The sequence below is a fragment of the Zalophus californianus genome, chromosome 1, assembly GCF_009762305.2.
Source record: "Zalophus californianus isolate mZalCal1 chromosome 1, mZalCal1.pri.v2, whole genome shotgun sequence".
Classification (NCBI taxonomy): Eukaryota; Metazoa; Chordata; class Mammalia; order Carnivora; family Otariidae; genus Zalophus; species Zalophus californianus.
In genome coordinates, this window is record NC_045595.1 from 51989090 (window position 1) to 52017056 (window position 27967).

Below are 27967 nucleotides of genomic sequence, written 5' to 3' on the forward strand. Positions count from 1 at the left end.
AAGATCCATCATCCACTGGAGAATGGACTGTCAGGGGGTGAGAAGGAGAGTGGGAGAAAGGCAGCTACTGCGTCACCCAGGAGAGTGTGGACAGGGCGGCTGTGGTGTTGAGGAGGTGTGGGCGGGTGGGAGTTAGGAAGCAGAACCGAGAGGGTGAGCCAGGGCCCGGGGCTGGGAGGGGAAGGCATGGATGATAAAGGCTCTGCCTTCAGCAGTAGGGTGGATGATGGTGGTGCCACTTCCTGGGATGAGAAGTCGGGGAGGGAGCGGGTTTTGGGGGTGGGTGGACATGATCAAGAATCCCATTTTGGACTTGTTAACTTTGAGATGCTTGTGAGAAATCCAAGTAGAGATGCCAAGTGGCCAGTTGGATGACGAGTTGGAGGTGCAGAAGAGAGGCTCTGGCTAAAGATATAAATATGGGAATCAGCAGCTTAAGGATGGTATTTAAAGCCATAGGATAGGGTGAGATCATCGAAAGGGAGAGAGAGAGAAGTAAGGGAAGGGAAGAGGCTCAGAGTTGAGCCCCCAGCATTTTAGAGGTCACGCAGAGAGAGAGAATGCAACCACACTGGCTGGCCTGATCAGGTGGCTTCCTGCTGTTCTCAGGACAGGGTTCAAAATCCGGAGCCTCATGCACAGGCCCTGTCTCCTTCTCCAGGCTCATGTCCTCCGGCCCCTTCCTTGTACCCTTCCTTGCAATTGTGATAAACCCCTTTGTGAGCTTCCACACCTCCAGGCGTCTGCCCAGTTAGCTGCCCCTGCCCGAAGTGCCCTCCTATAGGCAAAGGCTACTTCCAACTTTTGCTCTTCTGAAGCTTTCTCTAACCTCCTTGGCAGATTTGCAACACCCATCTCTGCTTCGATGGCCTTCTGGGTACACCACACTGTCACTGTCTTCCCGGGAGCTCCTTGGGGGAGGCGGCTGATCCACATGTGCACCTGGGCCCGGCACATCTGTGGCTCACGGTGAGCCCTCATGCACTCAGCGTCTGTCCTCCTGTCACCCACTAGTCTGAAGTGCACCATCAGATCTGGGGTGGGCTGAGAACGTAGACTTCATCACTTCTAGTTTGAGCCTGGGCTGCCACTCTGAACAGACTCAGAGAGGGAGGTTAACCGAGGGAGGAGGTGCGTGGGCATGAGAATGAGGGGTGGCCACATTGGGCATTTGCTGGGCCTCCCACCTGCCACTGCAACAAGAGGAGAAAAAAGTAAAAAGACAAAAGCAGAGAAAAAAGGGCAACCAAGTTCATCTTCCCTCACTCCTGCCCCATGCTCATGACAAGAGTCATGTGTAGGAAATCAAAGAGCTCACTGGGAAGCAGGGGACCTGGCCTGAAGGGGTCATGTCAAAGCTCCTGCATCCTCCCCAATTACTTTTATTCGGTCTTATGCTGGATGTCACCACTTGCAGGCTCCTGCTGAAAAGGCCCTCTGGCTGGGGGGACTGGAGAGGGGCAACTTGTGCATCTATGAAGCACCTACTAGGTGTTGGACTCCCTGCATTTGGTCAAGGGCACAGATTGAGGTTAGGCAGGCCTGCATTCGATTCCGGCTCTGCTACTGGCCACATGGCCTTGGGCATGTCACTGGCTTGCTCTGGGCCTCAATGTCTTCATCTGTGAGATGGGGCTATTTACACATGACTCCTAGGAATTGGGGAAGGTGATGTGCGACAGAGCCTGTGAAACACAGAGCATGGTGTCATTTTACAGACAGGGAAACTGAGGCTCAGAGAGGCCCAGATCACAGTGCTAGGATGGACAGAGCTGATATCTAAGAGCATTTCTTCCTCTAAAGCCAAAGGCCCTTCCAGTCGGCAATGCCCCATGCATACATTTTTATATTTTTTTAAGAAAGGGAGGAGGGCATGAGGGGCAAAGAGAGAATCTTAAGCAGGCTCCACACCCAGGGCAGAGCACAATGTGGGGCTCGATTTCACAACACTGAGATCATGACCTGAGCTGAAACCCAGAGTCAGACGCTTAACTGACTGAGCCACCCAGGCGCCCCCACCCCCATGCATACACTCTTACTTATCATTCATATGGTTGATCCTGGAGTCTTGGGTTGGTCTTTGGGTATTTAAAGATGATTCAGACATGAGCTCTACCCTCCGAGGGACAGAGCCTCCCACCACTGACTGCTTCATAACCCCTTCTCCCACTCAGAGAAGCTAAGGGTGGGGACTCCCGACTATACAGGAGAAGAAGGGGAGTTTGGGAATTCCAAGCTCACAGGCCCAGTTACTTCTTTCAGGACAAGGCAGGCAGCTTGTGTTACCCCTCTGAGACTCAGTTTCTCCACCCGCAAAACTGGCACAATCCTGTCTCGCCTGGGAGATAACCAGAGGGCAAAGCAGGAAGACATTTTGGGGTGGCCTCAGTGCTATTACGGGGAGCCCCAACCACTCTGTCTTTAGCTGAGGCCCATGTAAAGGCCCATTGTAGACGTTTGTGTAGATTCACATTTTTCTGCCAAGGAAGCCTGTGATTTTCACCAGCTGCTCCAAGGAGTCCCTGACCCCATCGCTCCACAAAGACTAAGCATCACTGTCAAGCAGGACCAAGTCAACTCCCTGCTTTCCAGTGAATGCTGTGTAGAAATAGCACCGAGGTGGTAGAGCCAGGAAACACAGGGGCCTGGGGATGGTTAGAGAGAGCAAGGTTCAAGGCTGGAACCCCTTGCCTAGAGACCCTCAGTAAAGCAAGGCCACTTGAAAATCACTTCTCACGCCACAGCTTTCCAATGGTCTAGTGGCTCCGAATCTTGTAGTGACAAACTCCCCTCCACGCCAGCATGGCCGAGAAGAAAGAACTCGGGTGCTGTGCTCTCTCATGCAAAATGCAAAGCTATTTTTTTCCAGACGGCAAGTTCCTATAACTGTAACTGATCAGCCTCCAGTTGAGAAGAAATTAGATTTCATCTGACTCCCCATTAGTCCTGGGGACAGAAGTGAAGGCGACAGAGCTGGGCAGAGAGCTGTTATCATAGTGCACCCCAAGTCTGGCTAGAGAAATAGATAGATGGTCTGTCACACCCCAGTGAGATGCTAACTAGAGCAAGTACCTTGGGAAAACACTCAGGGTTTATCTGCTCAGACATCCACAACTAGACTCATTCCAGAAGTGGCCCAAAGTCATTTAGTCTGGTTGGGTGGGTCATAAGGCAGGTGACCCCACTGTGGGCCCCAAAGGCACAGACTGTAGCTTGACATATCAGCTGACGTGGGAGCCTCATGGGTGGTTCCTGCAGCCCAGGCCTCACCATGAGCGACAGATACCAGCTTCCTACCTGGTCTCTCTACCTGGATGTCCCCACACGTCATACTCAACAGATCCCAAGTTCAACTTGTCCGGGTTTTCTTTAAAATGATAAGTGTCTCTTATATTTTCTCTGAAAAATCATTTCTTCTAGGTGGTGAAAATGTTCTATATTTTCTTCCAGAAGCTTTACAGTTGTAGCTTTTACATTCAGATCTACAAGTTGCCTCAATTTATTTTTTTCATTTACTTTTCTTTTTATTGTGGTTAAACCTACGTAACATAAAATTGACCATTTTAACCATTTTTAAGTGTATAATCCAGTGGAGTTAAGCATATTCACACTGTTGTGCAACCATCCCCACCAACCATCTCTAGAACTCTTCCATCTTCCCAAACTGAAACTCTGTCCCCATTAAACACAACTCCCCATTCACCTCCCCCTGCTCCTGACAGCCATCATCCTACTTTCTGTCTCCATGAGTTTGACAGCTCTAGGGACCTCACGTAAGTGGAATCCTACAATATGTATGTTTGGCTTATTACACCTTAGCACAGCATCTTCAAGGTTCATCCATTTAACATGTGTCAGAATTTCCTTCCTTTTTAAAGCTGAATAATATTCCATTATACATACAGACCACATTTTGTTTATCCATTCCTCTGCTGATAGACATCTGAGATGCTTTCCCCTTTCAGCTACTGGGAATAATTTTGCTATGAACTCGTGTGTACAAATATCTCTTTGAGTTCCTGCTTTCAGTATTTTTGGTTATATACCCAGAAGTGGAATTGCTGGATCATATGGTAATTCTATGTTTAATTTTTGGGGGGACCACCACACCATTTCTCACAGCAGCTGCACCATATTACATTCCCACCAACAGTACATAAGGATCCCAATTTCTCCATATCCTTGCCAATACTTGTTATTTTCTGCTTTTTGTTTTCTGTAATAGCTATCCTAATGGTTTGAAGTGGAATTTCATTGTGGTTTTGATTTGCATTTCCCTGATGATTAATTATGTTAAGCATCTTTTCATGTGCTTATTGGCCATTTGTATATCTTCTTTGGAGAAATGTCTATTCAAGTCCCTTGCCCAACATTTTTTGAATTGGATTGTCTTTTTTGTTGTTGTTGAATTGTAAGGGTTCTTTATATATTTTGGATATTAATCCCTTATTGGATATATGATATGCAGGTATTTTCTCCCATTCTATGGTTTTTCTGTTGATAATATCCTTTGATGTACAAAAGTTTTCAAGTTTGATGAAGTCCAACTTATCTATTCTTTCTTTTGTTGCCTGTGTTTTTGTTGTCATATCTAAGAAATCAATGCCAAATCCAATGTCCTGAGGATTTCCCCCTCTGTTTCCTCTTACCTCAATTTGATTTGTGTATGGTGTGAGGTCGGGGTTCAAATTTAACCTGTCTGAAATCTAACCCTTAAGTTTTCCCAACCCACATCATTTTCCCCTGGGGTTCACTGTCACCTAGAAGGCCTCATCTTCTCTCTAGGTAGACAGCTCAGAAAACAAGTCACCACTGTCACTTTTCTCTCCAACGTCCAAGCTGATTTTGCTCTTTTTACATTTTTTAAAAAATTGCTCATTTCCCAGTATCTTCACAGCCCCTGACCCTATTTTTCTCATCTCTTCCCTGGATGATGGTAGTAACTCCCTAACTGGCTTCCCTGTTGCCACTTGGGAAAGCAATTTCAATTATATCGCAACCTTCCCCGATCCACCTTGCTCTTAGGATAAAGACAAAACTCCTTTATGTGATCTTCTAAGCCCTGGGTGGCCTGCCCAGGCTCCACCAGCCCCATCCAACACCCCATTCTCCTCACTCTCTCTGTTCTAGCCACACTGCTCACTCTCCCCACTAGGCCTTCATCTGTTCTGTTCCCTCTGCCTGGAATGCTAATACTGTTCCCTCCCCATCATCACCTAGTAAAGTCCTCCTCATCCTCCTATTCTCAACTTAAGACCAACTGCTCAGGGAGGCCTTCCCTGATGCACTATATTCTCTGTTGTCACACTCACCATGGTTGTATTTTACATGTATTTGTGTGACTGTTGGATTCATGTTCAACACTAGATCACTGAGGGCAGGGCCTGTGTCTGGATTTTAATCACTATTGTACTGCTAAGGCCTAGCACAGTGTCTAATACATAGTGGGTCCTTGTTGGGGAGGGAAAGAAGGAAGGAACAATAAAGGGAAGGAAGAAAGGAAGGGAAGAGAGGAGGGATGGTGGGTTCATGCAGTGAAAAGACTGATTTCCTTTGCTATAAAGGTTCTTCCCAAAGTGGGAAGCTATGACATTCAGTGTATGATCTCCAGGGAGTAAGGAGAAAATTTCAGACTTTCTGGAAACTTATTTTATGATAAACACCATGCAGGCCTTTTCTCAGCCTGTTTCTCACATGTAAAGTGGGAATAACAACACTGCCCTGCAGCGTTGTCCTATTAGAAGAGACAAGGTGTGTGAAAGTGCTGAGCTCCAAACACATGGTCCATAGAAGACCTTGAGCCCAGCCATGCTCCCAAATGCAACCAAACTCTCCTGGGTTCTCTGTGCCTCAGCCTTCTCTTCACTAGCTTCCAGATCTGGGCATGGACATATCCCTAGAATGGTACATGGACACTCAAGTCCCTTCTGAAACATGCAGTCTGAGAACTGCCCCAGGTACATGTCCTAGGAGGCTTAAATCAGCTACACCTGCATCTGGTCATACCTGAAACCTGGGCAGGACAGAACCTCAGAAAAATGCTCGTGGCCCATCTGCTTGGACATCTAAAAGTAGACCCATTCTAGAAATGGCCCAAGACTTAGTCCAGTCTGGTGGGTCAGAAGGTGGATAACCCCAATGTAAGTCTACTGTCTTTGGAAAGTCTAGGCTCTGGGCAATTCTTCCCTTGCATATGACTTGTGCCAATCTCCCTGGTAGGCAGGGGAGACTCTGAGCTGGCCTTAGGCACTAGGAGAAGGACTGAACGGGTCCTGAGGAACTCTGGGACACAGCCTGGGCCTTGGTATTTCTTTCAGGGGATCTTGGCCTGCCCTGGGCCCAGGACTGGAGGAACGGGCAGCGCTCATGGATGAGTAGGAAGTTCCCGCAATTATGGGTCTCTTGCTCTCTGCTGGTAGGCTCCCTGCCCTCTCAACACTCCATTCCTCACAGCTGGGGTCATCTGGATCCCACCTGCAGACTCTAGGCTCTGGGCGCAGGTAGTCTCTAACTGGGGGGGTGGGGGATTCAAAGATCCCAGACCTTTAGCCTAGGGGGCTTGTGTTCTGTTGGGAAAGAGGCCCCAAATCTAGGGACTGGCTCTTGCCTTGTCTCTGGCACAGAGCTCCCTCCCATACCCCAGTTCTTTTGGGGCTGAGGCCCTGCCAAGTTCTTACCAGTGCTCCTACCCTCACCTAGACTCCAAGATTGGTCCAGGCATTCTCCTAAGTGCTTCTCAACTCCATCCTCTTCATTTCTATTTCCACCATCAGTGCCCACCGGGGCGATTGCCCCAGCCTCCTCATTGATCCTGCTGCTGCCTCCTTGCTTCCACAACCCATTCTCCACACAACAGCCACACTGATATCCCTAAAACAGAAACTGGATCACATCACTTCCCTGCTTAAAACCTTCCAACGGCTTCCAGCACACTCCGAACTAAGTCCAAAGTCCTCACTGAGATCTCTAAGACCAGGCCCAGGTGCTCTGGCCCACACCTTCTGCTCTCGTCATATTAGACCTCAGTCTGCTCCAACATGTCATGCCTGGACCTCAGAACAGAGCATCTCTTTCTGCTGCAGTTACTGATAGGGAGGAGTATTGTCACCTTCCTGAGAATGAAGGTAACAGAACACAGGCTGCACTGAGAAATGTAAAGGTCTCATTTGAGCATCAAGTTATAACCATACCTGAAGCCAATCCTCCTTGTTCTTTTCAAGTTAACTAATGCATCTTTTTATCTCTTTTAAAAAAGATTTTATTTATTTATTTATTTATTTATTTATTTATTTATTTATTTATTTATTTAAGACGTGGGGCTCAATCCCATGACCGTGAGATCATGACCTGAGCCAAAACCAAGAATCAGACACTCAACCAACTGAGCCACCCAGGCGCCCCTGCATCTTTTTTTTCTTAAGCAAATGGGAGTTGGCATTTATAGTATTTGCTCCCAATTAATTCAACTGGCCCACCTCCCTCACCCCACCCCATCCCTTCCCTTTTCCTCTTCTTCCAGCATGTCAGCTTCCATGCTGTTCCCTTGACTGGCGGTGCTCTTTCCCCAGATATCTACATGTCATTCTCTAACCTCTTGAGGTCCCTACTCAAATGACACCTCCTCAGAGAGGCCTGCCCTGACCACCCCATTACAAATAAGTTTTATCACCCCCTGCCACCTCACTCTGCATTATTTTTAAAATAATACTTTAACCACATATATTATATATTTACTTATTATCTGTCTCCCTCCACTAAACTTTAAACTCCAGGAAGGCAGGGATTGTGTGACAATGACCCACTGGATTGGTTTGCCTGAGACTGAGGGGTTTTCTGGGATGCGGGACTTTTGGGGCTAAAACCAGGGATGTCCTAGCAAACCAGGACAAGTTGATCACCCTAGACTGCCTTATGTGTTTACCATAAAATCTCACTGCCCAGGCCAGTGCTGGCACATGGTAGATGTTTGCAATACAGCTGAGTGCATAAATGAATACAGGCCCTGGCCCAGGCTGTGCCACACGCTATTTCTCTTTCATCCCACCTGACAGCCGACCTGGGAGGTGAGCCCTATGGTTATCCTCACTTTACAGATGGGAGCCTGGGATGTGGGCAGCTTGCCCCCACCACACGGCTGGCGAAGCAGGATTAAAACCCAGCTCTGCCAACTGCAGAAGTCAAGTTCTTAACTGGTCCACAGTGTGCACCTCCCGGTTACACCTGCTGTGCTCACGCCAAGTGACCCTCAACCTCTGTCAACTCAATAGCGACACCTGGGATGAGAGAAGCCCACCTCTCACTTTTCCCCACCCAGATGGGTCAAAACTGGCTCATGGGCACCCCGTTTCCGGCCAGGTTGGTGGTGAGGGGAGAGGAAGAGTGGGCAGTTCAGGGGCTGGAGTCAAGCTGCACAAATGCTGGAACCCCAGAGTGTGGTGGCCTCTTCCCCTGAGCTGCGCAAACCCAGGGCCCTACCAGCTCCAGGTCTCCCTGAAGTCTTGTCAGTCACCGCCGCCCTCTCAGCCCACCCTAACTCCTATGACTGAGCTGGAGAAAGCCTGCATTCCGCCCACCTACAGGGCCTAAAGGAAAACACTCTTCACTCCTCAGTCCAGGGAAAGCGCTCTCTGGGGAAAGTGAGGCCCAGAGAGGGGAAGTCGCTTGGCCAAGGTGACGTCGCTCCTACGGGGATTCCCGCAGATGGTTCAGGGCCATCTCCCAAGCTCAAGTGTTCTCTATTTTCCCTCATCTTGCTGGCGAGGGTGATGATGGAGACGACCAAAGTAGCTGCTGTTCACGGAGCCAGTTCTGCATTGGTTCTCGTTTCAAAACACCTCATGTGGTCGGTGTACTCGTCTCCAATTTACAGATGAGGAAGCTGGACAGCACGGCAGTGAGGTGACCGACCAAGATCACACACGCGGCACGGATGGTTCCTAATGGGACCAGACCTACCCCACCCTCCCTCCTTCCTATCAACTTACCTGTGACTTGCCTAACAACCAACCAGCATTTACTGAGCGTCAACGAGGTGCAAGGCCCTGCCCACATTGCCAACACCACCCCAAGCACCAGGGGCAGGAGGAAATCCTGGGCTCCCACGGCAGCCCTGGCTCCTGGCCCGGGGCAGATGGAAATTCCTTACTGAGAGACCTCCTGGAATCCACTCCAGGATCCCCTGGGTCCCATTAGCAACCCCCTCGGGAGTCTCTCACTGAGGAATTCTTCTCTGCAAGGTTCATTCTGGGATCGAAGCTGCTCTGTCCCCTGCCTGGCCACCAACGGGCGGTTTTTCATAACAAAGTGGAGTGGGAGAAGGGCCATAGGAGGTTTTAATAATTCCATTGTCGGAAATTTCCATGGAGGTATTAAAGATCTGCTGGCTGGCCTCCAAATGCTGCCCTGGAAAGACTTCAAAAAAGAATTGCCCCCTGCAGCCCGGAAGGATGCTGGAGCCGCCTACAGAAGGGCTCCGTGGTCCGCACATTGGCATCAGCCCCCCAGCATAGAGCTGGGCACCCAGAGACCATGGATACAGGAAAATGGGGACCCCTTTCTCTTCTGGAGGGAAGTCTGAAAGAATAAGGAAGTGCTCCTTCGGGAGGGAGTCCCAGCCTGGAGTCCATTTCTCTGCCACTTGCTCACTGTGTGACCTTGAGCAGTTCCTAGACTTCTCTGAGCCCAGCTTCTCCCTTGTGAAAGAAGATCATTGGCAAGATGCTCTCTAAGGTCTGAAGCATCAATGATGAGTGCTGGCTCCGACTTTGGGTCTCCTGAGTTCCAGGGACTGAAGCCAAAGAGGGTGCAGAGAAATGGAGTTCCTGGGAACTCTGGAGGCATCTAAAGGGATGAGAGGCTTCCTGGGAGGGAGAAAGTGAACTGAACACCCTTCAGGTCCTGGAAGGTGCTAGCTGGAGGGTGAACAGGCAGATGCCCAGCCACTATCTGCCTCTCCCATGGGCATGTGGTGCCCCCAGATGCCTCTCCATGGGGGGAGGGGGATGGCCTGAGGGACCTGCGCACAGGTGAAGGTCCTAGGATGCCCCCAGCGTCTCCCCTACCTTCACCCCCACAGCCATCCCACTGCCACTGGCTCTGGGGGTCTCTCTAGCATTCTGAACTCTCCAACGCCCACCAGTGCTCCTTGCCTCAGTTGCTTCCTCACCATTTGTCCCCACGCTGCCCTAGCCCAGGCTCTGTCTTCACTCCCGAGCCAGGCTGGACTCTGCTCGTCCCAGCTCTGATGCTGTCCTGCGGAATGCCCTGCAGGGGCCCCTCACTCCCCAGCTATGGCAGAGCCAGAACCGGGGCACTGTCCCAGTGCCACGGCTCTCCCTTTACCTAACACCTCACCTCACCTAACACCTCCCATTGCAGGAAAACCCCCTTACACATCAGAAACCCACAGGTGTATGGCCGCAACCAAAAGCCCGAGAAGAATGCCCTGCAGATCAGGAAAAGAGGTGACGGTCTACATAGACCTGGGTAGGAGCCCCAGCTTCTCACTTTCTGTGCAGACTCCTTCACAGCTCTGAGCCTCAGTTCCCTCAGCCACGAAATGGGGAGGAGGCCATGTCTCTCCCCCTGTTGTCATGAGGGTAAGAAGAGGATGACGTGGAAGTCCTGGGCACAGAGCCCGTTTGGAAACAGACCCCGGGTAGGCCTGGCGTGAGTGGGACCCCCATCACCTCCTCTTGAGGGGTGAGTGGGTGAGGCTTTGTTTTGATGGGGGAAGGGGGGGAGAGGAGGGAGGCAGGGCGGGGGCAAGAGGTGAGGGAAGACTTCGAAGGCTAGGGGGCCATTGTCATCACTGTCACCATAAAAGGGGCATCTGCTTTTTCAGCTGAGCACTGAGGACGTGCCAGGCACCAAGCTAAGGTCTCTGTGTGGCTTCCTCACTGAGATGCTGCCTGGGAAGGTTTATTACCTTATTTTACAGCTGTTGAAACTAAGGTTCAGAGGGGTGAGGTCCCCCGGCTGATGAGAGACACAGCTAAGGACCTGTCCCCCTGAACTCTGCCCTGGGTGAGGGCATGGGAGGGGAGCAGGGGAGTGGCAAGAAAAACTGGAAGAGGAGGTGATGGGGGTGATTACTTTATCTGCATCCAGATTTTCTCCAGCGACGAGGGCAGGTGGTGGGGGTAGAGTGGCGTGGGGGAGAACCGCGTCCATCCCTGCCACCCGTCTCCACGAGGATCACAAAGGCCAGGGCTGAGCACCCGCTGTCCTGGCCTTTTGTGTGGCGTGGCAAGGGCTTCCCTGCTCTGGCTGGCCCCGTGGCCAGGACCCGGCTCCCAGGGCCTGGAGTCAGGGAGGGTCACTCTGCGAGGGTGCTGTGTGTCAATGGCAGGGGAAGGCTTTTGCAGAAGCTTCTGGCAAAATCCTGTGGAATCCATGCTCCTAGTACCCACCTCACAATGGCCCCGAGTGGACACAGGTCCAGGGCATCACGGAATAAGCTGGTGCGTCTGGAATCTACAGCAGAGGGGTGGTGAGTGAGGTGAGGGGACAGTCTGGCCTCAGGGCACGGAGGTGCTTGGGGCAGGAGCCAAACCTGAGTTTGCATCCCTGCAACCCCCCTTGCACCACGTCATTATCTAGTCCAAGATCCTTCTGTGGGTGCCCACTGAGCAGGATCTGGTTACACAAAGTGGATTCAAACGCCACTTAGCCACTTAGTAGAAGCTACACCACTCAGTTTCTTTACCTGGAAAATGGGATTTTCACCACCAATTGCCCAGAATTGTGCAGGGATGGAATGAAATGACATTCCCTTTCCACACAGCAGCCAGAGGGGTCTGTGTATGTCTCACCCCTGATTAAGACCCTTCAATGTCAGGATCAAATCCAAACACCACATGTGACCTACAAAGCCCCACATGATCTGGTCCCTCACCACTTCTGCCTCATCTACTTCTCTCCCCTTTGTGCATTGTACATACCCCAGCCACGGTGGCCTCTGACCTTTGAACAAGCCTTACTCTTTTCCACTCAGGGCCTTTGCACATGTTGACTCCTTTGCTGGGATCGCTTTCCCCCCAGATGGTGACACAGCCAGGTACTTCTCATCATCCAAATGTTATCTCCTCCTCTCCCTGACTCTCCTATTCCTCCTCAAGCTGTCCCAGGCAGCCCCTCTGACCCTCCTGTTAAATTTTTTCCTTGTAACAATCACTATTGCCTGGAATTATTTATTTTACTTATTAGTGAGACCTCCTCTGTCTTACTAATCCCCACTGCCTCACACAACGCCTGGCACATAGCGAGAGGTCAAGAAATATTTGTTAAATGAACAAATAAATATGTAATGAATCTGAAACACAGTGGGTCTTAAATGCATGCTGGTCTCTCTTTCCTTACCCATTCCTAGTGCAGTTTCCCTCCCCGCCCCCTCGCCCAGCACATGGGTGTGCATGCGCGTGCGGGTGTGCACGCGCGCACACACACATGACCAAAGCAAATCCCCAAATGAAATCAAAGACCAAATCCCAAACAAGAAAGCCCGGTGCTAGGAAGGGGATGCAAGGGGTCCTTAGGGTTCCAAGACCAGTTGTAAGGCTTTGCCTGGCTTACTTGAGGCTGTAAGAAGTCCAGGTCATTGGAAAGGGCACAAGACAATCCCTCACTTCTCAGCATGAAGCTGGTGGGCTACTGAGTCCTGGGAAGAACCTGCATTCTGTCTCTGGTTCTGCAGCCTTATGGGGGGTGAAGAATGTGTCCTGTGGGCAAGGACTGGTCTGCTTCATTCACACCATGTCCAGTGCCTTCAGCTCAAAGTGCTCACTGAATGCTTGTTAATGAATAAATGAATGAGGGTTGGGTTGGACAGCAAAAAACAGAGGGGACTGGCCATTAGTGTCCATGGGAATCACCAGCTTGGGACATGGTGCCAGGTACTGCCCAATGCCACTGAGAGTACCTCCAATAGTACATTCTGTCATGCCCCTGTTCAAGACCCTGTAACGGCTCCAACTGCCTCTGAGAAAAAGTTTGGATTCTGTAGTCTGGCATTCAAGGCCTGCCTACTTTCCTCTCTCCCTGCCTCCCTGCCACTTTGCTTTCATCCTTTCATCCATTCCTCCATCCCTCCATCTACCCACCGACCCATCCTTTCATGCAATATTCACGGAGCGCTCACCAGGTTCTAGACAATGTGCTAGGTGCTGCGATCAACTCAGCTCTTCACTTCTGTAATAAAATTATCTCACCAAATATCCATCTACAAATCCTGTTTGCTCTACCTTCAAAACATACAATGTGGTTACTTCTTACCACCTCCATAGTCTCTGCCCTGGCCCAAGCCACCAGCTTCTTACCAGGCTCACTGCAAAAGCCTCCTCCCTGGGCTCTCTGCTTCTCACTGACCCCCACCCCCCCGCCCACCCCACCTGTTCTCCACACACAGCCAGAGGCAAATCAAGTCCCTCTTCTGTTCAGAATCCTCCTGTTGCTCCTGTCATTCTCTCAGGAGAAGCCAGAGTCCCTACAATGGCCCATGAAGCCAAGCATAATTTGCACTCCCGAACCCCTTGTTATCTCTCTGAACAACTCTCCTAACCTCCCCCTAAATAAATAATTCCAGGCAATAGTGATTGTTACAAGGGCTCACTCGCCTCCACCCTACTGGCCTCCTCACCATTCCTTGAATCCAGTGAAATGCATCCACCCCAGGGGCTTTGCACTGACTGCTCTGCTCCTTCTGCCTGGAACCCTCTTCCCCAGACAGCGATGTGGCTCCCTCAGGTCTCCGCTCAAATGCTCCCTTCCCAGGGAGGCCATACCTGACCCTCTCTTCGAAACAACTCTCTTCATCTTCCTTCCTCTGCCTTATTTTTCTCCATATTCCTTGATGTGCCACCCACTTATGTCTTTGCTTATTGTCAATCTCCAGCCCCTTGACTGCAAGGCCAGGAGGCAATAAGCTGGCTTGTTGCACTCAGCGTGATGTCCTCAGTGCGTGGAACACAGTAGGCCCTCAGCAGCCGGCGGTTCGTGGAGTGAACGAACCCCCGCACCACCCCCCCCCTTAGCTATGGGTGGTTATTTTCTTTCTCTGAAGGGCTTTCATATTCCTTCAGTCAGTGGTTCCCAAGGGTCTGTTCATACTCATCCCTTTGGTCTCTCATTAAACAGTTTGCAAACCCTTCCCCAGCATCAGATTCATAGGTTCTCCCCAACCTGCTCCCCCTCTCACCATCTCTGGCCCTTTCTAAAGGGCCCACACAGCCGCTGGGACTTCCTGTGGCCTCTCCCTCGCTGCTCCCCATCAGGCCCAAAGCCTTGTCAGCCTGCCCGTCGCCCATCTCGTGGCAAAACTGCTCCTCCGTTCTGCTCTTGCTCGCCTGGATGCCCGCCCAGCCTCCTCATGGGCCTCTAGCCTCATCCTTCCAACCCGTTATCCCCACTGTGGCCACGGGATCTTCCAAACAGGCCAGTCTGGTCACATGAGTGTCCAGCTTAGAACCGCTCAGCCCACTGCCCTTGGCTTGGTCTGGCTAGCTCTCCACCCAGCACTCCCTGCCCCCGCCTGCCGCCTTCTGCTCTGGGCGGCTGGTGGTGGCTTCCTCCCCTGCTCAAGCTGCGCTTTGGCCTGGAGCACCCTTTCCCCTTCCTACCTTCCTTCCAGTTGGCTAGCTCTTACTTATCCTTCCACTTGGCTGCCATGTGAGGACCCCTTGAGGCGGTTCCCCAAGAGTCCAACAAAGGGCTGGCGGGTGGTGCTTCTTCTGGGCTCTGGCACCGCCCCCCTCCTCCCCCCAAGCCCAGCTTCCCCCAGCCTGGTTGACAGAACACTGGTTTGCAATGACTGGTCTGCCTGCCAGACCCGGGACTCTGGGACTGCGAAGCGACTGTCGTCATGGTCGGGCTTTGGAGTCAGCCTGCTGGCTGGGTGCCCTTGGGCAGCTCAGCGTCTCAGAGCCTCAGTTTTCTCATGTGTGAAATGGAGATAAGACCTGCCAGAGGCATGTTGTATTAAGTGAGTCCTGCAGAGCACTTGAAACAGCACCTGTGTACATGGCAGTCAATGGCATTGTGATTTGGAAACTGGCCCTGGGAAGGAACCCAGGGGGCTCTGACCTGTAGGCGCATCTAGCTGCCCCAGGCCTCCTCCTGTGTGCTGGGCCTGCACCTGGGTGAGCAGGGGGAGGCTGGGTCGGGGGACAGCACATCACTTTGGCCTCTCTGTGACTTTCTCCTTTCTAAGAAGCTTCAGTTGATATTTTCAAATACCTCTTCTTTGCTTTGGGGGTAAAGGAAGCATCTTTTCAGTCTCATGTTTTCTGCCCCTTTGTTTTCTCTTCTGACATTTGAGCCTGTTCTCTGACTTTACCTCCTGCCCTGGTTTGCTCATGGCTTTTTTTAGACGACCTTTTGCATCCAACCTTTTTACAGGAGCCAGACTCCCTGCCCCTCCTCTGGGGCTCAGGGCTACCTGGTTGGGGAGGGGGTGACGACGTACTCTGTTATGCTATGCCATCCGCCATCCAAGTGCCAGCCCCCCGCACACCCTTGGGGCCAGGCTCACTGGCACCACATGTGCACTGGCGCCTGACCGTGGTAATGAGGGCACAGAGAGGGCACACCACAGCCGGTCAACGGCAAAGCCGGCGGCTCCCAGGCCCGTGCCCTCTGCACCAGGCTCCACAGCCTCTCATTCGAAGACTGCTGAGCCTCAGGCTGGCCAAAGTCCTGGGACAGAGTAAAGTCACAGGTATGAGTACAAAGATCCCACAGAGAAGGTAACAAAACCCCTCACAACTACTATCTGCCAGCGAGTGAAAGAACAAACAGGAGAAGGAAACAGCAAATTGCCAGATTTTGATGAATCTAAGTTGAACTGTGAGTGGCACCAGGATTTTACATACCACTAAGAAAGAAAAAGCACTTCGAATAAAACCAGGAGGTGTCATCAGCTGCAGGACGTATCCCGGATGCCGGAACGTGACCATGTGGTAAAAATGTGCATCCCCATATGGACAAAACAGGGTATTGACCGTGGTCACATCAGGTCACTGTGGGATGTGGGGAGAGGAAAGCGGGTCGTGTTGCAATGGACCCTTCTGTATCACACCATGTGTTTCAACAAGCATGCCCTTAGTTTTGTAATTCAAATAACTGCAGTTGAAAAAAGGAAAACAGGGTTTTCCAAGCGGTAGCTGCCTGGTTTCCTTTCTGGCCACCTCCTGGCCTACGGACACAGTAATTGGCAGCTCTGGGTGCCCTGCTGGGGACTTGCGTGGGGGAGGGCAGGTAAGCGCCAGGCAGGCACGCTCTTTTCAGATCTCGGTCTGTGTGGGTCTAATCAGCAGAAATTTCCCTTTATTAAGGCCTGGCCCCCAAACCCATCATTAAGGGCTCTTCAAGCTTGAAAGTCCACAGTGGACCGACCACAAACAATGTGACAAAACCCAATTTCCCAGAGAATAGGACAGCTGAAAGCTCTTCCTCCTAGACCTTCTTCTGCTTTATTCAGCCTCACACCATGCTACAGGACCTACAGACTTGTCTGTCCGTCTGTCCTTTACTGCCCTCTGCCCAGCTAGAATGTAAAGGGTGGGAGACCACAGATGGCACCACTTTCACTGAAGCCTGCACAGAGAGGCTCACTAAAGGCAGGGGGGTTGAGTGTGGGGTTCCTGGGCAACTGCTCACAATCATTTCCAGCCCCTCCTGTACATACTGGGTCAAGAATGAGGTTGCACGAAACAGAAAGCCTCCCCTAGGGCTAGGCTCTTGAATGTAACAGTCAACCCAACAGACAAGCTTCCTGTCCTCAAGGAACCGATTGTCTACAGAGGAGACAGACAACAAACAAGGGCATAAATACAGAAAAGGATGTCAATGTGATAAATTTTGTTAAAACCCAAGTGCCCTGACAGGGGAAGCTCTTTTTAATAGGTGAAGGATGGCCTCAGTGGAGAACTGCCAATTAGCTTGATGAGAAGGAACCCATCATATAGAAAGAAGGAGAAAAAGCATTCTAGATGGTGAAAGAGCATATGCAAAGGCGCTGAGGCAGGAAAGAGGCTGATGAGTTTGAGGAATGGAAAGGAAGCCAGTAAGCTAGAGAAGAGTGAGTGAAGAAAGAGGGTGGGGTGAGCGGCCACACACTGAGTGGCTGTGAAAGGAGGCTGGGTTTTATCCTGCGCTCATGGGGAAGACTGCAGACTTTTAAGCAGGGAGAACCACCGTCTGATTCACATTGTTAAAAGAGTCCATCTGGCCACTTAGGGAAACAGATGATGGGAGGGGGATAAAAGAGAGGATGGGGGAACCAGTGAGGGAGGTCGCCCTTTCATTTATTCAACATGTGTTTATTCAACAATGTTTTAATGAAGTCTCTGAAAAACACAGAAGTAAAACAAACAAAACTCATCGGCTAGGGCCTGTCTCCAGAGGTCCAGGGTCTGCTGCCTGGGCGCTTACAATAACAGGAGAGACAGGAAGGTCTTCCTGAAGAAGAAGACATTTCAGTGGGGTCTTGAAGGATGGCTAAAGGGTGTTCCAGGGGCGGGCATGTCTTGGGCAAAAGCCTCAGAGGTGAGGGAAAAGGTCAGTGTGAAGGGGAGCTGTGCTCCAATTTGTATAGATGACTAAATTCTTGACCAACTTAGCGCATGAAGTAATTCACGGATAAAGACACGGTATGAAGGTGAAGTGTGGAAGATGCTGGAAGGGTCGGTGGGGGATAAATCACAGATGGGGGTTGAGGAGTCTTGGCAGTGGGGAACACTGAAGACCTTGACCAGACAGTGGCAGGCCAGATGGGCATTCAAAGAAGGCGTCCCTGGTGGCCGTGAAGGAGGCTAGGGCAAGATTCAGGCAGAGAGGGTGAAGAGGAGTGCGGGCCGGTCTTCCCATTCTGATTCTATGAATAATAATACTAGTCATACAAACACTAATACTTCGTAGAGCTTCCTGTGAAGAGCATCAGGCACTGTTTAAGCTCCTTACACCTATTATTTAATCTGCACAAGAACCCGATGAAATAGGTACTGTCTTTTACTCCCATTTGCAGGTGAGGTGACTGAGGCACAGACAGGGCAGATCACTTGCTCAAGGTCACACAGCTAGGAAGCACTGGGGCTGGGAATCAAGCCCAAGCTTCCAGGCTCCAGAGTCTGCTCTTAACCACTGCCCTGTCTTCTCCATTTTAGACCCCACAATTCTGCATCCTGGGATTTTGTCTCCTTGACGGAGAGAACCCCCTCTGGACAGTGCCTTTGGCTGCCCTCTGAAGCCCTAAGAATACAGCATTAAGTCCCTCCACGGACACGAACTCACAGCACAGGTGCTCACCAGGTGACCAGGGACGAGTCCCTGACCCTCTCTGAGGGAGCTGTGTCCCCCTCTGTAATGCCAATGAGAACTGCGTGGCCCTCACAGCCTCCATCAGGCATGAGCAGCGGCTGGGCAGGGTCCCTGACTCCCATCTTGCATCATCTCCACAAGGGCGACCACCACGTCCCCCCACCACATAGGTGAAAACACTGAGGCTCAGAAAGGAACAGTAACTCACCCACAGAAACACAATTTGGCAGAGCTGGGATCTGAATGACAGTTCCCTCAGTAGGGCCCAGGAGGCGCTTAAGGCATTGGAGACCTCTGTCCTCAAAATGCGGACCTGGTGTGACTCCAACCCTCCAAGGGGTACTGGGGTGTCTTTTAGGGAATGAGGATGAAGAGCAAGGATGTGGCTGATTCCTGTGACCAAGGGGTCAGCCTCAGGGGTCTCCTGAACTTGCTCCTGTGCGCAGCTGTGTTGGGGACACCGGCCAGGTATGAATGGCCCTCAGGCCCAAGGCCTCGCCGTTTCTCCTGGAGGGTTGGTGGGTATGTGAACTTTGGGGGGTAGCAGCCGATATCATGATGGAGTCCCAGGATTCTGGGCTCTCCACAACCTCAGGCAATGCTGCTCCTGGTCTCAGTTTCCGAAACCTTGAATCCAAAGGGCACAGCAGGACGATAAGGAGCTGGGCTTCCTCCCAGCTCTGAAAGTCTGCCCAAACCACGGCACTCCTCTGAGACCGGGTCTCCTCCTCTCTAACTGGGGCCAGTGGCACTTGGGAAAGGTAAAGGAAGGCACGCTTGCCGAGCACCTAGCACAGCAAGTGCTTGCTTAACAATAGCAGCTATTATTATTCCAGGCTACCCCCAAGGCTGCAGCGGGGCTCGGGGCTCGGGGCTCGGGAGCTCACCGTGCGAAGGCTTGCTGGCCACTTTCCAACACTGGTGTTTGCATTCATTTTTAGCTGCCGTGGTCCCATTGTAGAGGTTTGACTCTGGGGTTCTGAGAGATTCCCTGGAGAAGCTTTTGGAGGTCCCAGGACAAGGGAAGCTGTTGGAATTCTCTTCTCTTGAGGCCTTCAGGGCAGACTGTGGCCCCTGAGAGGGCAGAGAACACTCTGAAACAACCCTGAAGCCGAATGCTCAGCCACACTGGGCATGAGCACAGGGGTGGCTGAGGCCCCAGACTTCTTCCTCTACTGGTCCCACTTTATAGATGAGGAAACTGAGGCCCTGTGAGATCCAAGGACTGTCGTTGTTGAGGCAAAGTCTTGGACAGAGGTTACTCATGGTCTAGTCCCCAAGCTGGGCATTAGCTCAGCTGCCACCTCGTACCTGGGGCTGCCCCAACTCCCCAGTGACAGCTGTCTCTGGAGCTGATTCATCCCCAGCTTGGCCAGGAGCTCGGCACACGGCCTGGCACAGACCAGCTACTCAGCCAATATTGGTTTTATTGATTTACATTCTCTGCCCTCTTCAAGATCCTCTGAGCTTGGAAACTTGAAATTGGCTGGAGGTGGGATGGGGAGAAAGGCTTCATTTTAATCTGAAGTGAGTCATGTAAGTTGATAAATTTAGAAGTGGCCTAAAGAGCTCTTGATCTCCTGCCTTCAGATAGTTGCTAGAAGAAACCGGTTCTCAGCAATCTTTGCATTGCAAATGTGCACATCAGTGTGGACATTGTCATGCCCCGCCTGGGTCCCCCTCACGAGCCTGCGGCATGGTCCCTGGCTGCGTGGCTGTTACACCTTCTCTGCAGAATTACCCTAGGCTAAACAGGGGCTGCTGCTGTCTCAGGCTTGCTCCTAGGACCTCCACCCCAGATCCACACGGGTGTGTGCACACACAGCCACGAGCTCCTTTCCTCCAGCCCAGTCCCTTGCCCATGACCTTGACTAGCAGCAATGCCTGGGCAATTTTGAATCTTAGACATTTAAAGTCCTAGGGGGCACATCTGGCCCTGAAGTCCTTGTTTTAAAGATGGAAATTGGTGCCCAGAGAGGGATGGTGATGGGTCCAAGGTCACTTGGGGTGTTTGTCAGGCTAGGCTGCACCCAGGTATCTCCTTCTCCACTCCCACTCCAATCCATTCTGTGGCCCTGGCTCCGCCCGGTGGCTGGACCAGTTGGCTAGCCAGGGCTTTTGCTCTCTCCAGGAGGGAGTTCTGCTGTGTCAACTCTGCAGTAGCCACTGAGATGGCCAGGAGGTGCTGGCTGGTAGGCATGCAGGGTAGCTGGCAGGCTCTGCTGACCTTGGGCCTGGCCCAGCTCAGCCCCTTCCCCTGTACCATGGTGAACAAGCAGAAATGTGAAAGGAGAAGGAAACCACTTCTGAAGAGAGCCCCAACCCAGAGGATGCTGTATCTGGCTGCAGCTTCTTCTAGAAACCTGCCCTCCCTGGGGAAGGACCCCCCAAACTCCCCCACCCCAATAAGAATCAGAGTCCTGGGGAAAGACTGCAATACTGAGCTGCAGCCTGGACACTGTGGAGAGCCAGCTGTGTGACCTTGGGCATACCCACATGCCTCTCGGCCTCAGCTGCCCCATCTGTAAAACAAGTGCATCTGTATTGTTATTATTTTATTGAGCCCGGTGTCTATTTCAGCTGCCATTTACTGAACTAGAAGACTCATTAGAAGTTCATCAAAAAACAATTGCCTTCACTTCTGCCAAGCATTGCCCTAAGCACTTTAATTTTACTTAATTCTCCTATGAATTGGAGACTTTGGTTATTCCATTTTAGAAATCGTGGGACTAAAGCACAGAGAAGTTGAGAAACTTGCACTAGGTCACACAGCAAGGAGATGGTAGAGCAGGGATTAGAATCCCAGAATCTGTGATTTAAACTCCTCCCTGTACTACAGTCTTTGGTGCTTGTTTTGAGTTGCCAATTACTAAGTGCCTACTGTATATGGGCACTCTGCTGGGTACGTGATTCACACATAAGCTTGCTGACTTCTCACAATAGCCCTGGGAGGAAGAGGAAACAAAGGCCCCCGTGTGGTACACAGAAATGCCCAAGGCCCCACAGTGACTGAGCTGGAGAGGCAGGCAGGAGACTGGCTTGTTTCCCCCAGCTTGGTCCGTTATAGGTTTTATCTTATTTACCATATTTCACTGAATCTAAGGTGCATCCATTATAAGACGCCTTGCTACTTTATACATACTTTAGAAAGAAAAAGGCATGACTGGTTCTCCTGTGACATACCAGCAGTTGTAACAGGTGCCTCTCTTTGAGAATGTCAAAACGTGCATTCGGGAATCTACACAATTCAGCTGTATGCACAGCAACCCTACAAGGTGGGCACTATTGTCCCCACTTTACAACTGAGGGGACCAAGGCTCAGCGCCCAGGTCTTGGATTTGATGCTATGCAGGCTCGGCCCAGACTTGGTCCTGAATCACCTGCTACATCGCCACTAAGTTAGCCCACGTGGGATATGCACCCTGTTCTTGGGCACAGGTCAGAACGCGGAGAAGACTCAGGCAGCAGAAGCCCAGCACCCCTTGCTCTGGAGGAGGTTTTGGCCTTCACCCAGTGCAGAGGCCTCAGCAAGACTGGGGGACACCCGGCAATGGTTTCTCAAGGATCCCCCACCGCTCCACAGCCTTGACAGGAAAATGTGACGGCTCAGCTTCCCATGCCAACCTTGAGCTCTCGCTCCAGCCCAGTGAGGCAGGGGTTGGAGGGAGTCAGGCTGGAATGAGCTCCTCTGGGATGACATTCCCCACGCCCCCTGCAAAGCAGTCTCTGGGGTGGCCAGACGTGGCCCCGTGGAGCAGCCCAAGCCAATGTGGAGAACACCATTGCTTTATAGAAAACTGCTCTCAGGGTGGGCATAGGAGCCCCAGAGAGACCTGCTTCCTACCTTCGAAGCCATATGGCTCGTGGACACAAAACAGGGTCATTCATGCCTGGCTTCTTCCCACAGGCTCTTCTGACCTCATACTCCACCACAGCACAACTTCCCCGGGCCTATACAAAAATTAAATCCACCTGCCTACCTCCCCTGGGACTCAGCCTTGCCTCCTCTGAGACCATCTTTAAGGAAGCCCTCTGGGGCCTTCTTCCAGAAGCAGGACAGAAGCTCAGTGTTTCAGAACATCTGGCATGACCAGGGCAGCTTTCTATCCATTACATTACACACCATCTTGTTAGGCAGGTTGCTTCAACCCTACATGCCAGAGCTCCAAGCTCAGCAGGGCAAAGCTAGTGGCTCAAGGTCACAGCAGTAAACGCGGGCATTAGGATTTAAATTCAACTCTTTCCAAATCACACGGGAGGAGGCCGTTTTAATATCCATCTCTGGACAGGCCCTGAGTCAAAATGCTCCCTTTGCATTACTTTACTCAATCCTTACACAACAAATGACAATATGATGATAATAACACTATTGTTATTCTCATTTTACAGATGAATAAACATCCTCTGAGCCTTCAATGGGCCCATAACCCAGGCTGGGCACTTCAGCGGAATCCCACTTGCCTCTCAAGACATCTGGGAAGGTGGGTACTTTTATGGAGAAGTAAACTGAGGTTAAGTCACTAGTTCGACCACATATAGCTAATGGTGGAGCTACTTGGATGAGGCTTGGGATAAGCCACTTGGATGAGGCTTGGAATAACTACCCTCCCACACCTGAAATGAACAAATATTTGTAAAGTGCTTGAGGATACATTTTAGCTATTAGTAATGACTATTATGATTAGCATTTTAGAACTTGGCGATTACCCCACCAGGTTGGTGTTGCTGTCCCCATTCTCCAGATGAGAACCACAGGGTCCACAGAACATGAGTGGCAGAGATAAGAAGGCACTGTGGGCTCTCAACCCTATGATGTACAGGTCTCCTGGGCCTAGCACAGCCCCCTTATACCTCCAAGCTCCCCTGCCCACCTCCAGCTCTCCTTTCTGGAGCTCAAGAGCTGTAGGTCCACACAGGAATGGCTGGAATGCCTGCCGCCTGGGTTTCTGGCTATGGACAGTCCCCAGCCAGCTCTAAAAAGATGGAAAGGAGAAAGAGCACCCAAGACCTGGGTTCAAATCCCAGCTGTGCCCTTCACTTGCTATGTGACTCCAGCATGTTCTTAACCTCCCTAGGCCTTGGTTTCTTAATCTGTATAATGGATGTTTGTGAGGAAGAAATGAGACACTGTACAAAGGACTTCCCAGCAGTAAACTAGGAGAATATTAGTGATTGTAGTGGGCTGAAGTGTCCCTCCCCAAATTCATGTCCATCTGCAACTTCAGAATGTGGCCCTATTTGGAAATGGGTCTTCGCAGATGTATTTAAAGATCTCGAGACAAAATCATCCTGGAGGGATGGGCCTTATGTCCAGTGACTGGTGTCCTTATAAACCGAAGAGAGAACAGGGATACACAGAGAAGAAGATGATGTGAGGATGAAGATGAAGACAGACTGCAGAGATGCAGCCATGAGCCATCGAATGCCAGGGATCGCTGGCAAGCACCGGAAGCTGGGGATGAGGCATGGTGTGCAGTCGGCCTCGGGGCCTCCAGAAGGAACCAGCCCTGCTGACACCTTGAGGTCAGATGTCCAGCCTCCAGAACTGTGAAAGACTACATTTCTGTAGTTTCAAGCCACCTGGGTTGTGGCCATTTGCTTGGGCGGCCACAGGAAACAAAGGGCAACTGCAGTTCATACCTCAGCCTTGCAGTGTCTCAGACCCTTCACCCTAAGGGCCAGCTGGCAGGAGAATCTGCCCTCACTGAGGACACGAGGCAGGCAGGATCACCGCCCCCTCTTTCCAGGGGAAAGCATGAGGCTAGGGGGCTGACATGACTTCCCCGAGGTCACCTGTCGCTGACTGACCTGGGCCTGGAGCCCCGCTCTCCTGACCCTCGGACCCAGGCCTCCTCCCCCAGACTGGGGGACCTCCGGAGCCTTGGGGACTGCAGCCTCCAGCAGGCCGGGCCATCTTGCCCTCCACTCCTCTGACCTTGTAGGGCTTTCCTGGATTGCATAGGATGCACCTCAGGCCTTGAAAACACCCCCTCCATCCATGGCAGAGCTCCCTACTGCAGACCAGGGTGAAACCCTCAGCCCACCCCCTGACGTCCAGTAGGTTCCCAGGGGTTGCTCCAAGTGCCACCTATTTTGTACTGTCGTTCTACAGTGCCCTGAAGTGGGCACCTACTCCCATTTTATAGATCAAAAACCAGGGCTGGAAGACGCAAAATGACTGACTCAAGGGTCAAACTCTTAAATGGCCGAGGTAGGTTTCAAACTCACACCTTCTGATTCTCAATCCAGACTGATTCTCGAGCTCCACTACATCCATGCATGGAGCCGCCCCGGTGGGCCACACCCTGAGCCCAGCCCTCTACGTCCATGACTTTCCTCACCTGCCCCGTGCAACGGCCCGAGAGGTGGGTAAACTTACCAACCGTTCCGTAGACGCGGGAACTGAGTCCCACCCTATTTACTGCCTCGAACTCCAGGGCCTTGCCCTCTTCCCTGTCTCTTACCACCACTGACTGTCTCGGTCCAGGGGCACATTCTCCCTAAATAGTTTCTTGTTTGAGGCTCCTGCTGGAAGGGAGAAAGGGATTGCTGCATGTTCAGTGTTCTGGCCTTGGAGAGGGCAGTGTGGGCCGGGGGGCCCAGATTCCAGGCAGGAGACCCACCGGTGCCTTCCACACTGCTCTGTGTGTTCCAGCAGGGGCTGGGGAGGGAGCCTGTCCACCCCCCACAAAGTGTGTATGCATGTGGTGTCCGGCACTTGCACCCCAGACTGCTCTGCTGCAGCCCCCTGGGAGCTAAGAGGGGTTGAGAGGAACCATGCCATGCACCTCAGGCCCCCCCACGTCCTCAACTTTCAGCTGCTTCACCCACGTTACTTAGAATCTTCCCCACAGTCCTGCTTGAAATCTGTTCCCCTTCTAGAGAGGGGAAGATTGAGGTTACAGAAGATGAGCTATTTCCCTCACTGTCACAGAGCTGGGGAGAGCCATTCGCCACGACTCAACCCCAAGGCTTGGTGAGTCTCTTAGGAGCACCCCTCCTAGCCACACTGCTGAGAAAGATAGCCTTGTTTGCCGTGTGAAGGTTGACCGGCCCCCAGAAGATTTAGCTGTGCAGGATGCAGCCAGAGCCCCCGTGGTGGAATGGGGACTGGAGGGCTGGAGACCTGAGCATCAGTCTGACTTTGCCACCAAATTGCCAGGGGACCTTAGTTTGCCCAGATGTGGCAGGAGCTGGTGAACAGCATGGTGCTTAGGTTACCCCCAGCTCTGAGAGCCTCTGAGCTCCCCCAAACCTACTCTCAATGGCCTCAGCTCCCCCGGGTACAAAGCTATAGAGATGAGGACCCTGGGACACCTGTGAAAATGCAGCTCTCGAGACCTCCTGAATCATTGGGTGGGGCGACCCAGAAATTTGCCCTCCACCAGGTGATTCTTTAGGTCCACTAATGCTTGAGCCCCACCAGCCTAGAGATTTCCCTTCCTTGCTTCCCCTCCTGACCTTGGTCAACTGCAGCAGCAAGGTGCTCCCCTGCTCTGGCTCCAGGCCCTGATGCCGATCACACCTCTAAGCACAGCCCTCTATAGTGCTCTAGGCTCTTGGACAGCTGTGGGGTAAGGCAGGGCAGGAACAGGCATATCCTGGGCACAGGAGGAGACTGAGGTGCAGAGGGACAAAGCAACTTGCCCAAGGTCATAGAGCTGGTCAGAAGTAGAGGCTGAACCTGGTGCGCTCATCATTTTAATTTGGAATCAAACATCTGGGAAAACCCGGGTTTAAACAGGCCCCTGCTGCTTCATGCCTGGGACCTGAGTGAATTGGTAAGGTACCCTACTCTCCAGCAAGCACAGTGTGACCTTGGACAAATCCCTGCCCCTGGCTGGGCCTCAGTTTCTCTGTTATGAATGGGTCCAGGCTAGATAACTTTGTAGAATGCACACATCTGCTCTGGCTGTCTTGGTGCCTTCAGTTCCACCAGGTAAGAGGGTGGCACAGCTGTGTAGGACAGGGCCACACATGCCTGGGGAGGTCTCTGCTCTTACCCTCAGGAGACTCTCTGGACCCTCTCTTGGAGCCTCACCCCTAAATCCCAGGTTCTTGGACTATTGCTTCCCATGATGTTGGCACCCCAAACTGGAGCTGACCTCATGGAGGAAGGGAGGGGAGGGTCTAAGAGGGCAAGCAGGGCAGCTGATGGCCTGGCTTCCACCCTATCTTTGCCATGTTCCAGCTGTGTGTCTCCCCTTCTCTGCATAGCCTCCTCATCTGTGGCATGGGAATAACACGGCTATGGGAGGCCCTGCTGAAGTGATGGATGCAGAACGATTAGCTCGGTGAGTGCTAGCTGACTTACTATTATTTACCCAAGTCTCCTGACCCAAACCTGTGTTAGGTGGGGGGGAGAGAGGGAGGGGGCGCATTGGGAGAAGAGAGGGAGGGGCCCCAGCATTTCAGTCTCCGTACAGCATAAGCCACAGGCAGCTTTTCTGATCTGTGGTCTGGAGAGGACTCTGGGGGCTGTTGGCGGTGTCCTGGGCCTCAGCTCTCAAAGACTCTATACCAGAGTGCTGGTCTCCTCAGGCCAGAGAACGGGGGTGGTGGGGCCAGACTCCTGGTAGTCTGGGCCATGGGCAACAGCTACTCCTGCCCCCTCCTCTGTCCCCTTTCCAACTCCAGGCAACCTTCTCTGCCGCACATCAAGAACCCAAGGTGGCCTTTGCTGAGCCCAATCACAGCTCCCTGGGAATCTGGGCTGGCCCTTGACTGGCCGGTGTCCCTCTGTCCTCACAGGTAGTCCCCTGAGGGGCAAGCCTCTCCCCAGTGCCACAGAGGCACCTTCACTCCCATGGAAGATGCCTGGAAGCTGAGGGGTGGATGTGTGCAGGCAGCATCCGCAGAAGAGCTGCATCTGTGTGCCTGGGCCGTCTTTGTACATATGCAGCCTACATTCATTCACCTGTGGGCACATTCCAGCATGCCGGGTGCCTGCTCACGCATGGACAGGCATGCAGATGGCATTCGGGACGCCACATATGTGTGCTTCTCTTTTTCACACGGGGGCCAGCCTGCACATGGTCACATGCCACATTTGTGGCTGCTGCTGGGCACCGTGTGCAGGCCAGTTAGCCCCTATGCAGCCTACTGCATTCCTATGTTAGAACTACAGGCATGTGTGGGTATGCCACGTTCACAGGTCTGTGTGTGTGCATGATGCAGTCATGTGCGTGCTGTAGTTTGCAGGTAAGCAGGTCATATTCAGGGATATGAGTTGTATTCACATGTGCTGAGGTGTGTCTCTGGGCACAGGAACTGTATGTTTATATGATTTGAACATATACAATACACTACTACGTGTACTATATTTGTGTATGTGCATCTGTGCAGATCTGTGGCTGTGTATATGCCCTGATGAGAATGGGACTGGGGGTACAAAGATAGCTAAATAACATGGGCCATTTGCATCTCTCCTGGACTCCCCCTACAGGCCTCCCCCAGAGCTGTGGTAGCCCCTCCCTGCAACTGCCCCTTCAACGAAGTTAATAGGCGGAGGCCCCTGGGGCCTGCGCTCCAAGCCCCCTCCTACTGCACACGTCAAAGGAGAATTTCTCCGGATGGCGCCTGCAGCTCCTGGAAATGCCCCAAACGTCAGCTCTGCCTCCTCCCAGCGATCTGGAGAGCAATGCAGGCAAGGAGG

The 27967-nt window shown here is 52.1% G+C and overlaps 1 protein-coding gene across 9 annotated transcripts in view; it reads right to left on the bottom strand.

The window, feature by feature from the left end:
* The window catches only part of ATP2B2 (ATPase plasma membrane Ca2+ transporting 2), a 373064-nt gene that overhangs the window by 145914 nt on the left and 199183 nt on the right, over window positions 1-27967 (bottom strand). The gene's annotated exons all lie outside the window — the stretch shown is intronic.